Raw genomic sequence first — 10,777 nt, 5'->3', positions numbered from 1 at the left:
CACCATTCATATGCTAGGGCTGTCAGCAGTTGGGATATTACCAGAGAAACTGCCCCATCACAGAGGCAGCTCTTAAACTAGGAGTCAAACAGTGGGATAGCAAATTGGAAACATTCCCCATCCAAGAAACTAAAGATATGGTGGTCCCTGTTGTGCATGGATGCTTCATCTTCCAAGAGATCAATTGCCTCTTCAATATCAGCTCACAATTAACTACTCTACCAGAGCTTCTGTTACAGTGATATTTTCCTTGAATTAAAATGAGCAGGGACACACCATGGGTCTCACCAGCTGCCAATAAGCTCCCCATTGAAGTAGTCAGGATTACCTGGATGAAAATGGAGCTGTAGGGGCAGGACTTTAGCATAGTGATCACATACACCTTGTTGAGACATGAATGTCATCTGGGGACAAAGAGCTGGGATGCTGATGGGACCCCCTGCACACTTGAGTACACTTAAAGCGGAGTTCCGGCCACGGGGGTTAAATTTAGCTAAAAATACCCCTAGGACAGTCAGGGCTAGTACATTCCACAATGGATAGCCTCTGTACTGTTCCAGGTCGCACTTACCTTTTAGAAGAAATACTTACCTTGAAAATTTCTTCTCCAGCACTGCCTTCTCGGATGTGGGCAGCTGAAGCCAGCGCGTCCTCTTCTGCGGCCTCTTCTCCCAGAATGCGCCTGCACCGGCCCCACTCGTCACTTCCGGTGCGGGCGCGTCATCCCTCCACCGCTTCTGGGCGTGCCCAGAAGCTGTTTAGCAGGGAATGAGGCGCCCGCACCGGTAGTGACGAGCGGGGCCGGTGCAGGCGCATTGATTCCTGGGAGCGATGACGTTCAGCTCCCAGAAATCAATGCAAAGAAGAAGTGACGGCGCGGGCCGCGGCCGCAGAAGGAGGAAGTGGAAGAAAGGTGAGTATATTTTCCTTCAATAACAAGGTAAGTAAAAAAAAAAAAAAAAATCATAACTATCCATTTATTTTTCTGATGACCAAGAGCAAGCGGATGGCCCAAAATAGATTATGTCGATTTTGTGGCCGGAACTCCGCTTTAAGGGAAACAGGCAACTGATGTGCATTCTGAATGCACTAGAAGACCTTGACACATGCTCTGTAGACATATGGGAAAAAGTTTTCATTGTCAGAGTTACCCTTGGGACAGAGGTTGTGGTACCCCCTGACCAAGAATTCCTACTCCCCATGAATGTCAGATCTCAGAATGAATTGCAAGGCCTCCCTGACCTTGTGAAACTCTAGCCCTCGGAAATGGCTATATTTTTTGCCAGGACCCTCACAGTGGTCTGGTAATGTCTAGTACTAGTGTCTGGTACCAATTAGAATTCATTACACACAAAGACTTTATTCAATTGCCTGGTCCCTGGGACTGCTGTGCTTGAACATGGTCCTAATCAGGGATGGGCTTGACCCTAAGTGGTGCACAGAGAGCTCAGAGAGTTTTATGGTTGTTGATACATGGCAAGAGTGACTATGACTCAGTGGTTGTTGAGAGAGCTCTTTTAGCATTATTTCCAAAACTCCTAGGAGTATCCACGGATCTTGACAATATTATACAGTCTGATGCTCACCTGGCTCAAGTCAATGCTTGCACTGTGGTACCTTCTGAAAAACATTTGCTGATGCCCCCAAAGACTCAGGTTAGTGCTTCCACTGCATTGTCTCTCGTTCCAGAAGATGAGATCGAAACTCAACCCCCAAGGCCCTCCCAGACACCTAGCCATGGGAAGCCCTCTTTACCCAGGATGAATTGAAATAATCAAACATGTCAGGGACAACAAGTTCAAGTTGGGAAGAGTGTAGCAAAATTCACATTTTCTCACCATGCCTACATGCAGGCGCAAAACCCTTTTAACTTCATTTTACACTACTATCTGGACACCTAGGGGGTATAGATTGCTTAGCTTCCCTCCCTCAGAAGCTAAGAATTGCCACACCTGAGGAGGCAGAGATAGTAAGGCAAGTGGTCTGCAGCCAGGTGAGAGACCCGTAAACTGTTAGAACTAGCATGAGGGAAGCCAGGATAGAGCCTTATAGCATGCAGCTTCTCCCAAAGCTACCGTGGAAAACCCCTCCCTTAATGTTACCAGAGTACTCTAAGTACAGTGGAGTGGCCCTTTGTCTTTGGATCCCTCCAGCTGCTCACTTGTGTTACCATGACTACCCTGGACTTCACTGTGAGGATTCTGTCCATGAAGATAATCACGAGTAGCTGTATTCTAAACTGTTTTACTAAAGTAGTCATTTTCAGCTTGACTCTGTTGTTATAGTTGTATAGAGACTATGCTATGCTGCCACTTTACCGTGATTCTAGATTGTAAGCTCTAGTTCCTCCTGTTTTGAACTGTATTGTAACTGTATTGTCTTCCCTCACATTGTAAAGCGCTGCACAAACTGTTGGCGCTATATAAATCCTGTATTATAATAATAATAATAATAATAATAAAGTCACATTGTTGTGAAGAGACTATGTTTGTGCAGCTTTCATACGTTTTGTGAAGCTTTTATTATCCTGCTGTATATGCAAGTTTTTTTTTTGCCATTCTGAACCCATTTTGCATTATTGCTGCTAATTTTGCACCTGTTTAGTAAATTGCAATTACAGTTACTTCCTGTCTGATCATTCATCTGATTACTGTAGAGCTAGTAAAAGCTGGGCAATCGCTTCTAGAGGCAGGAGCAAATGGGAGCAGGGATGCAGGACATTAGGTTGTCTCTCAGGACAACATCACATAGTATTGAAAAATGGTAACAGAATCAGAAGACAAGATGCGGGGTCAGGTAAGCTAAAAATCAGAAGGCAGGCAGCAGACGGAACCGATCCAAATACAAGCTGGGTCAGGCAGCCGGGTACAAAGTTTAGTTCAGGATATGAACACTAGTAATCATAATCGAGCAATGAGCTGAAGGTAAATCTCAGGGTAAATAAAGACAGGTGTGAAAAACACACCTATTTCCTGCAGTCTAGAACATGCAGTGAGCGGTCTCCAACATACCATAATCAGGTTTAAGGTTCAGGTTGGGTAGTGACAAGGGAGTGCTCATCAGCAATAATATGGGACAATATTTCATAATTATATTCTGCTCTTAGATTAACTCATGTGAAACCTGCTGGGCTTTGTTTTCCAGGTTTCATTTTATCCTGACAGATCACCATGCAGAAAAGAACATGAAGGTGAATGATACTCTGAGCCAGAAGCCTTGGACCACGGTTCAACTCACACCATAAATTCAGCCTGTATCCTATCTGCCATATTTTTCAGCTTAAAGTATAACTAAATATAAAAGAATAACTAAATGCCAGGAGCCCCTTCCTGGCCTGCTTAAAATCCATCACCATGGGTTTTTTCTCACTACATCTGCACATTTACCATTGATATCTGCTATTTATTGGGTCCTATATCTGCCTTTTGCCGCCACCTGCTAGGTAGGCTTGCTTTTTCCCACCCCCTCCATTTTTTTTTTTTTTCTCCCAACATACATATAGGTTCCTCTTTTTAATCATTTTATACCACATCCAGGTTCACCTTGGCCCTCTTGGTAGAGCACTGTTCCCTTGGGCTGCATAGGCTTCGTCCGTGGTGGTCCAGTTTGTTTGAGCACCTGAACAAATCATCCTGATATTGGCTTTTAAACTTACATGCAGTGTGTCGCTTTGGTTGAACAGCCTTTATGGATCAGTATATATGTATTCCTCTTATTCCTCGTATTCAGAGTGAAATTGTTAGTCATACCATGTATTAATGTGTTATGTATGTATTTTATAGATACCATTGTACCCATAACCCTTCACCCCTGATGAAGATAAAACTGTTTGAGTTCTCAAAACGCGTTGGGTGCCTCTTCACTGTTATGTACAGGAAATTGGTTAATGATGCTCAACCGCTGTAAAATGTTTTACATTCCCCATGATTTTTAATCTTGATATGCAATACATTTTCTATTTTATTATATATATTGTATTTATTGTTGCCCTTCAAAGTCCCACCTCTTAGGGGTTGTGTTCTGTTTTTTGGCAGCAGTCGGGATGCAGGCTTTTTTCTAGGTGTTTGTGGTAAACCCCCCCCCCCCCAACTTCTTTTTTCTTAGTTTTGGATAGAGTAGAGAGGCATTAGAAGCTTGTCTGTTTTTATTACTGTCTGTGCCCCTGTTAAGAAGATTCACCCTCTCTATTTGTCCTGTATATCATTATCATTAAAAGGGAAAGTGAAAGTAAAAGAAAATGCCCAATTTTGGATTGTCCCCAGAAAAGTAATATAGGGAAAATCTTCCAATGGGGACACCCTTTGAAAGCAATGAAAGGCTCGCAGCTCCCACAACTAGTTGTGACCGCTCGCAGGTAATTGCTCATAGAGCACCTGCAAATGATTGGCCCTTGGCGTAGACTGTTGCGTAGCTGCAGCAGTTGCCCATCTGCCATTGCTTTCAATGGGACTGCTGCTTGCAGCTAATTGTCGACAATACCTGCTGGGATTTCCCGCATGTATTCTTTAACCACTTAAGCCCAGGAAGATTTTTCCCCCTTCCTGACCAGGGGGTATTTTGCGATTCGGCACTGCGTGACTTTAACGGACAATTGCGCGGTCGTGCGACGCTGTACCTAAACGAATTTGGCTTCCTTTTTTCCCACAAACAGAGCTTTCTTTTGGCGGTATTTGATCACCTGTGCGATTTTTTGATCATGCGCTATAAACAAAAAAATTAGCGTAAATTTTGAAAAAATAGCAATATTTTTCCCTTTTTTTTATATGAAATTCCCCCCCAAAAAAATGTAAAAATCAAATTTTTTTAACATTTTCGGCCAATTTGTTTTATGCTACCTATGTTTGGTAAAAAAAAAAAAAAAAAAAATCGCAAAAAGCGTATTTTGATTGGTTTGCGCAAAAGTTATTGCGTTTACTAACTAAGGGAAAGATTTTTGTAATTTTTGTTGTTTTTTTTTTTAACGCGTAATGGCGGCGATCTGCAATTTTTTTCCGGTACTGCGACATTGCGGCGGACAGATCGGACCCTTGACTGACATTTTTGACACTTTTGGGGTTACCAGTGACATTTCTACAGTAATCAGTGCTATATATATGCACTGTTACTGTAAAAATACACTGGTAGTGAAGGGGTTAACTTTGAGAGGGAGGGGCTGTGTGTGTCCCTAGGGGCGTGATTCTAACTGTGATTGGCTGTGGCTTCAGCTGTATGCAGAGTGATCAACGGATCTACATAGTAGATCCATATGATCATCTCTCATACAGAGGGGAGAATGACAGGCAGCTTGTTTACACAAGCTGCCTGACTTTCTCCCTCTCCCCCGCCGATCGCAGAGTGGCCGGCGGACATCGGGTCCGCCGGTCACACGCGCGGGGGGGGTCCGTGACCACGCGGGAGCGCGCCTCCGGCGGCGCGCGCTCGCTCCCTAGACCCTCACAAGCTAGTGACGTAGCCCTACGTCACTTTGCCTGTGAGGGGCTGACCGCCGCCGTAGATAGTCGTGCGGCGGTCGGCAAGTGGTTAATGGCCAAGGATGAATAGAGACTCACTGCTTATCCTGCTATGCCTAGACTAAATGAGCATTTAACTCTTGCAAAGTAGGGGGGCACGGCATGGGTAATTTTACTGCTGCTGTTGGGCTGGTATGCATAGAAAAATACCTTCACAATCATGTCACTAGTTCCCCACAGACAAGGGGGCACCCTCAAGCCATCCTCAGCACTCCTTTTCCATCCTCCACCCGACTGCCCCTGCTGGTATGACTCATGAGTATTTAAGAGGTGCCCGCCCCCTTTCAGCCCACTTTGCTGGGGACTGGCTCATCCTCATCAACACTCCAAGCAGCTCCCCCTAGACTCCTTCCTTCACTTTTGGAAGCTTCTCCAAAGTTCCAAAGAGCAGGGGGAGTTACCAGAGGTGTTGCACTGTGATCCTCTGTCAGTGAGTCATATACTGTTAACTGTACTAAAAAGGGCCTGCGGCCTTAAGAATTGTGCTGTAGTGACACTGAGGTTGATTCACCTAAGCTAGAGAGTGCAAAATTTGGCACAGCTCTGAAACCAACCCTTCAGCTTCCATTTCTTTTTTGTTAAAGCTTAAGGCCCCTTTCCCCCCCTTCCGTCTGTCGGACGGAGTCTGTTTTTCTCAGTGGGGGATCCCCCGCTGAGCAGACGGATGACAGCTCTGTCTCTGCGCTGTGTTCAGAGACACAGCTGTCAGTTCCCCATGCATCTCTATGGGGGAAATCGGATGGGAATGGACCGTCGGTCCGTTCTCATCCGATCCCATCCGATCTGCTGGACGGATGGAAAATAGGGTTTCCATCCATCCTAATTTGACGGATCGGATGTCAGCGGACATGTCTCCGTTGACATCCGATGCCCCATAGAGATGCATGGGGGGACCGTTCAGATCTAAATGAACAAGCTAAAGTTAGAAGCCGATTGGTTACTATGCACAGCTGCCCTGGATTTTACACTCTCCAGTATTAGTAAATCAACCTCAGATTTACTACAGCACAATTCTTAAGGCCACGGGCTCTTTTTAGTACAGTTAACAGTATATGATTCACTGACAGAAGATCACAGTGCAGAATCCTTCCCTCCTTCTCATGATTTCCCATGATTAGAGTGGCCCACAAGTACAGAACACTTCAATGTCTCAGAATACAGTTACAGCCATTTCCCTAGTTTTTACAATCTCTCATCACAGATTTTACTCTCACAGGGTGCACCATCCCCTCACACAAAGGGAAATCCATCGGCTCTACAGCCTTACTAAGCCAATCCCTGGGACACACTAAGCCAGGGTTAGGGGAGAAAAAGTTCTTCTTTGTTCTCCCAAAGTTTCCTCACTCACCATCCTGGTAGTTCAGCCCTGTGGAGGGCTCCCTATTGCAGCTCCAGCACAGCACTACATCATTGGTAATCAGGGGTGCCCTGCTCCCATACCCATAGTGCTCTGGCCCCTTTCACAGGTGGCATATGAAGGGACACTATCTCCACCCATGACATCACTATAGGAGGGGCATCAATTAAAGGGCACTAGCACCTGACAACAGTCCACCTGTCTTGGCAGGTTCCCATGCCAGTGGATGCACATACCAGGGAAGATGGCTTATATAACCCAACAGATGAACAGCGGTAAAGCATACCTTTTTATATAACAGTGAACATAACATTAAGGACTCATCTCCCGCTCCTCTTGCACATCTGGCATTTTTAAAGAGGGGGGGGGGTACCCTCTTTTGATAGGGACCTGCTCCCACTTCTGTTCCGAGTGCCATGGCACTCGGCAACTGAAGTTCTCCTTCCTGCAGTCTTCTGGGACACTGACAGATCCCAGAAGACTGAATCCCAGAAGACTGCATCCAGCAGCCAGGATGCGCAGCACGACTCAGGCATTCGCAGTGGGAACCCGGCTGCAAAGCCAAAAGCTGTCACAGCCGGGTGCCCATAGTGAAGATTCTGGCGCCTCACAGGGAAGATAGAGGAGGAAAACGGTGGGGTTGAGCCCACCGCTGGACCGTGGGACAGGAGAGTGTGTGTTTCTTAAAATTCAGCAGCTACACTTTATGTAGCTGCTGACTTTTATTTTTTTGATAGATGCCTGAAGCTCCTCTTTAAACTGTTGCAAACGAATAAATAACTTCACACATACAGTATGTTATGTATAAACATGTGGGCAGGTGCAATCTATTTTCTCCACTGCAGGTGGCGCTCTTCTGCAGAGGCATTGCAGATGGAGGAAGAAGTCAAGCGGAAACTAGTTCCTATGGTTTCCTCAGTCACAGGGAGGCAGCTAATAGATGGGATACTTGCATCCCATGTGACCTTGGTGGCCATCTTGAGTCAGGCAAAGTCTATGTAAGACCCTGGCTTCCAGGTTTGGCATGCATTCTGAGTGGCTAGAGTAGGGACACCCGCCTGTGAGCAGAGATGTATAGTAACTAAGTAGAACTACTTCACTACAGTACTTAAGTACCGAAAGGCGGTATCTGTACTTTCCTAGAGTAGAATTTTTTTCTCCTACTTCCACTTTTACTTCACTACATTTTTTCAATGATTTCGATACTTCTACTCCGATATTTTTTTTTTTTGTGCTGCATAGTTACTCGTTACAATTATAAAAATTACCACTGTCAGAACAGTAGATGGCAGGTTTCATGAAGCTTAAAACATGTGTATTATCAGCGCATACGAAAATAAATGCTACTGTATGTATAAATAAAAGCTGCATTTGAAATAATAAAAAACAATATGATGTTCAAACTTTTGACTTCTTTCTTTAATAACTACATAACACAGTACTTGTACTTTTACTTTCAGTACTTGAGTAGCAATTTTTTTTCAAAACTACTGGTACTTTTACTTTCAGTACTTGAGTAGCAAAAAAAAAAAAAACTATTTGCAATACATAAGTACAAAAAATGTTGAATACTTTAGTACTTCTACTCAAGTCACTTTTTGATCGAGCACTTGTACTTTTACTCAAGTCACTTTTTGATCGAGTACTTGTACTTTTACTCAAGTATGAGTTTCGAGTACTTTATACAACTCTGTCTGTGAGGGACAGTGCTTAGCATCAAGGAAAGGTTCTGGAGCAGGGACACCCCATTTTCCAGGATACCTCCCCATTTGGGTACAGAATGGCCAGTCTGTATTCTACTCCTCGAAACAAACACTGTCAGCCTCCCTAAGTCTTCAATCTACTGTCACATCGCTGTTACAATTTTTGAATGTTTCCGGTCAGGCTTCCTTCACGTGGGTTCTGTTGTGTATTGCTGGACTTTTGTTACACTATATGTATTTTTGTTACTGCAATTGGACTCTGTGTTTTCTGGCTCCCTCATCACTCTGCACCTACCCACAAACACATTAACAAAATATACAATCACAGACACCCATATTACGAACAAAGGCATTTCTTATACACCAAAGTATAAATGCAGTAGAAAATTTAACACACTGTTCACAGCAGCAGCCAGAAAAACAGAAAGTCTAGAGATAGAAGCACTGGTTGGGTACTCTTGCCATTCCACAGTTTCCAGGGGCTGATGTCGCACATAATAGTGTATGTCTTTAAGACTGCGCTGTGCCCCAAAGCCACCTTAGGTCCCGATTCCACACCTGCATCCTTTGCTGTAGTGTACAGACAAGATTCTACATAAAGGTCAGGAAATCCCTGACAACAGCTCATCTCCTCAGATCCTGCTCAGTTTGGGGCACTCACCCGCACCCCAGCCGACTCCTTCTGGAGCTCTGCAGCCCACAAAGCATCCCACATAGCCTTTGGCCAGCCCTCTGGCATTGTTGCATCCTGTGTCCTGGACAAGTCCTCTGGCCTTGGACCCAGAGTGTCCAACACTAGTGGTACAGTCTCTTGCTCCTCTGTTGTATCCTCCAAAGGATGGCTAAGTGAGGGGTGGAGAGGACAAGGTTCCTCTTTCTGCTCTCAAAGTGTCCTCATTCACCACCCTGGCAGTTCGGCCCTGCGAAAGGTTCCCTTTTGCAACTCCAGCACAGCACATCACTGGTAATCAGGAGTGTCCTGCTCCCATACCCCAAGTGCACTAGGACCCACCCACAGCAGGCATATAAAGGGGCACTATCTCTACAAAGGACATCAATACAAGAGGGGCAACAATTAAAAGGCACTAACACCTGTCAACAGGATCTTTCCCTAGCCTCGGAGGAGCATCAGTGAGCTCTTTGGAATCCTGATATCTCCACGAAGAAAGTCTGTTACCGCCAATCTGTACTGTTGTAACGGGGCAAATAATATTTCCTATGATATTTGCCTGTGATATAATAAATGTGAAAAATAGAAAGAATAATAAAATAATTCCCCTTTTAGATCATACATTCTTACAAGCAGGGCTCTCATACCCCTCATGTATTGACTAGTATTTTAACTCTTTATTTTATAAACTGTTGGTGCTATATGAATTCTATTTTTTGGGGTATTGGGGGCTCAGTTCACTAAAACTATAGTACCGCACTAAAAATAGCAGTAAAATATTGCATGCAGTATTTTCCACAAAATGTATCAATATATTTGTGAATGCTACTAAAATACCGCATGCGCTATTTCTTTTAAACGTTGTGGTATTTTAGTATACACATATGCAATGTTCTTTGTACTTTTAGCTGGTGGTTGAAAAGTTGGCACCTGCCAGCGTCCTTAAAAACCAGTAAGTCATCGCTTCTGAGCATGCAGCCCAGCTGGCCAGAAAAGGGGTGAGGGGGTCAAGCCCACAGCCCCCTTTCCTAAACCATACTAGGTCACATGCCCTCAATATGGGGAGGAGGGTACTTTGCCAGAGGGACACACATTGGGTATTTGTATACAGGGCCGCTGATAAGGGGGGGGGGGGGGCCCTGGCTCTGCTGTACGGGACCCGGGCCCTGTCAGTTCCAGAGTGGGGCCCAGGCGGCTAACAAGTCCATCCACACCTGCTAAGCTCTATTCTGTTTCACAGCTTCCTGTCATTCTATCACAGAGTGGCTCAGTGCTCTGCATGTGTACACCTCTTCGACTATGCTCTCAAAGATGTGACTCCTTCATGTTCCCTTCTGTTGAGTTCTGATTGTAACTTTGTTTCTTTACACTTCCTCCCTTCAGATTCCCTGCAGTCAAGCTCTGTTCCTTCTCCCTGATATCTCTGATAATGTCCTGGTGTCTCCCTGCAGTCTTTCACTCCTGTACTTCTATCCTGTCTTCTGTCTGCCAAGCCTATATATATAGAGAGAGAGAGATATAGATATATTTTCCCTGT

The sequence above is a fragment of the Pelophylax lessonae genome (genome assembly GCF_965119305.1).
Source record: "Pelophylax lessonae genome assembly, chromosome: 2".
NCBI lineage: Eukaryota > Metazoa > Chordata > Amphibia > Anura > Ranidae > Pelophylax > Pelophylax lessonae.
Note: the sequence above shows the minus strand (reverse complement) of the source record.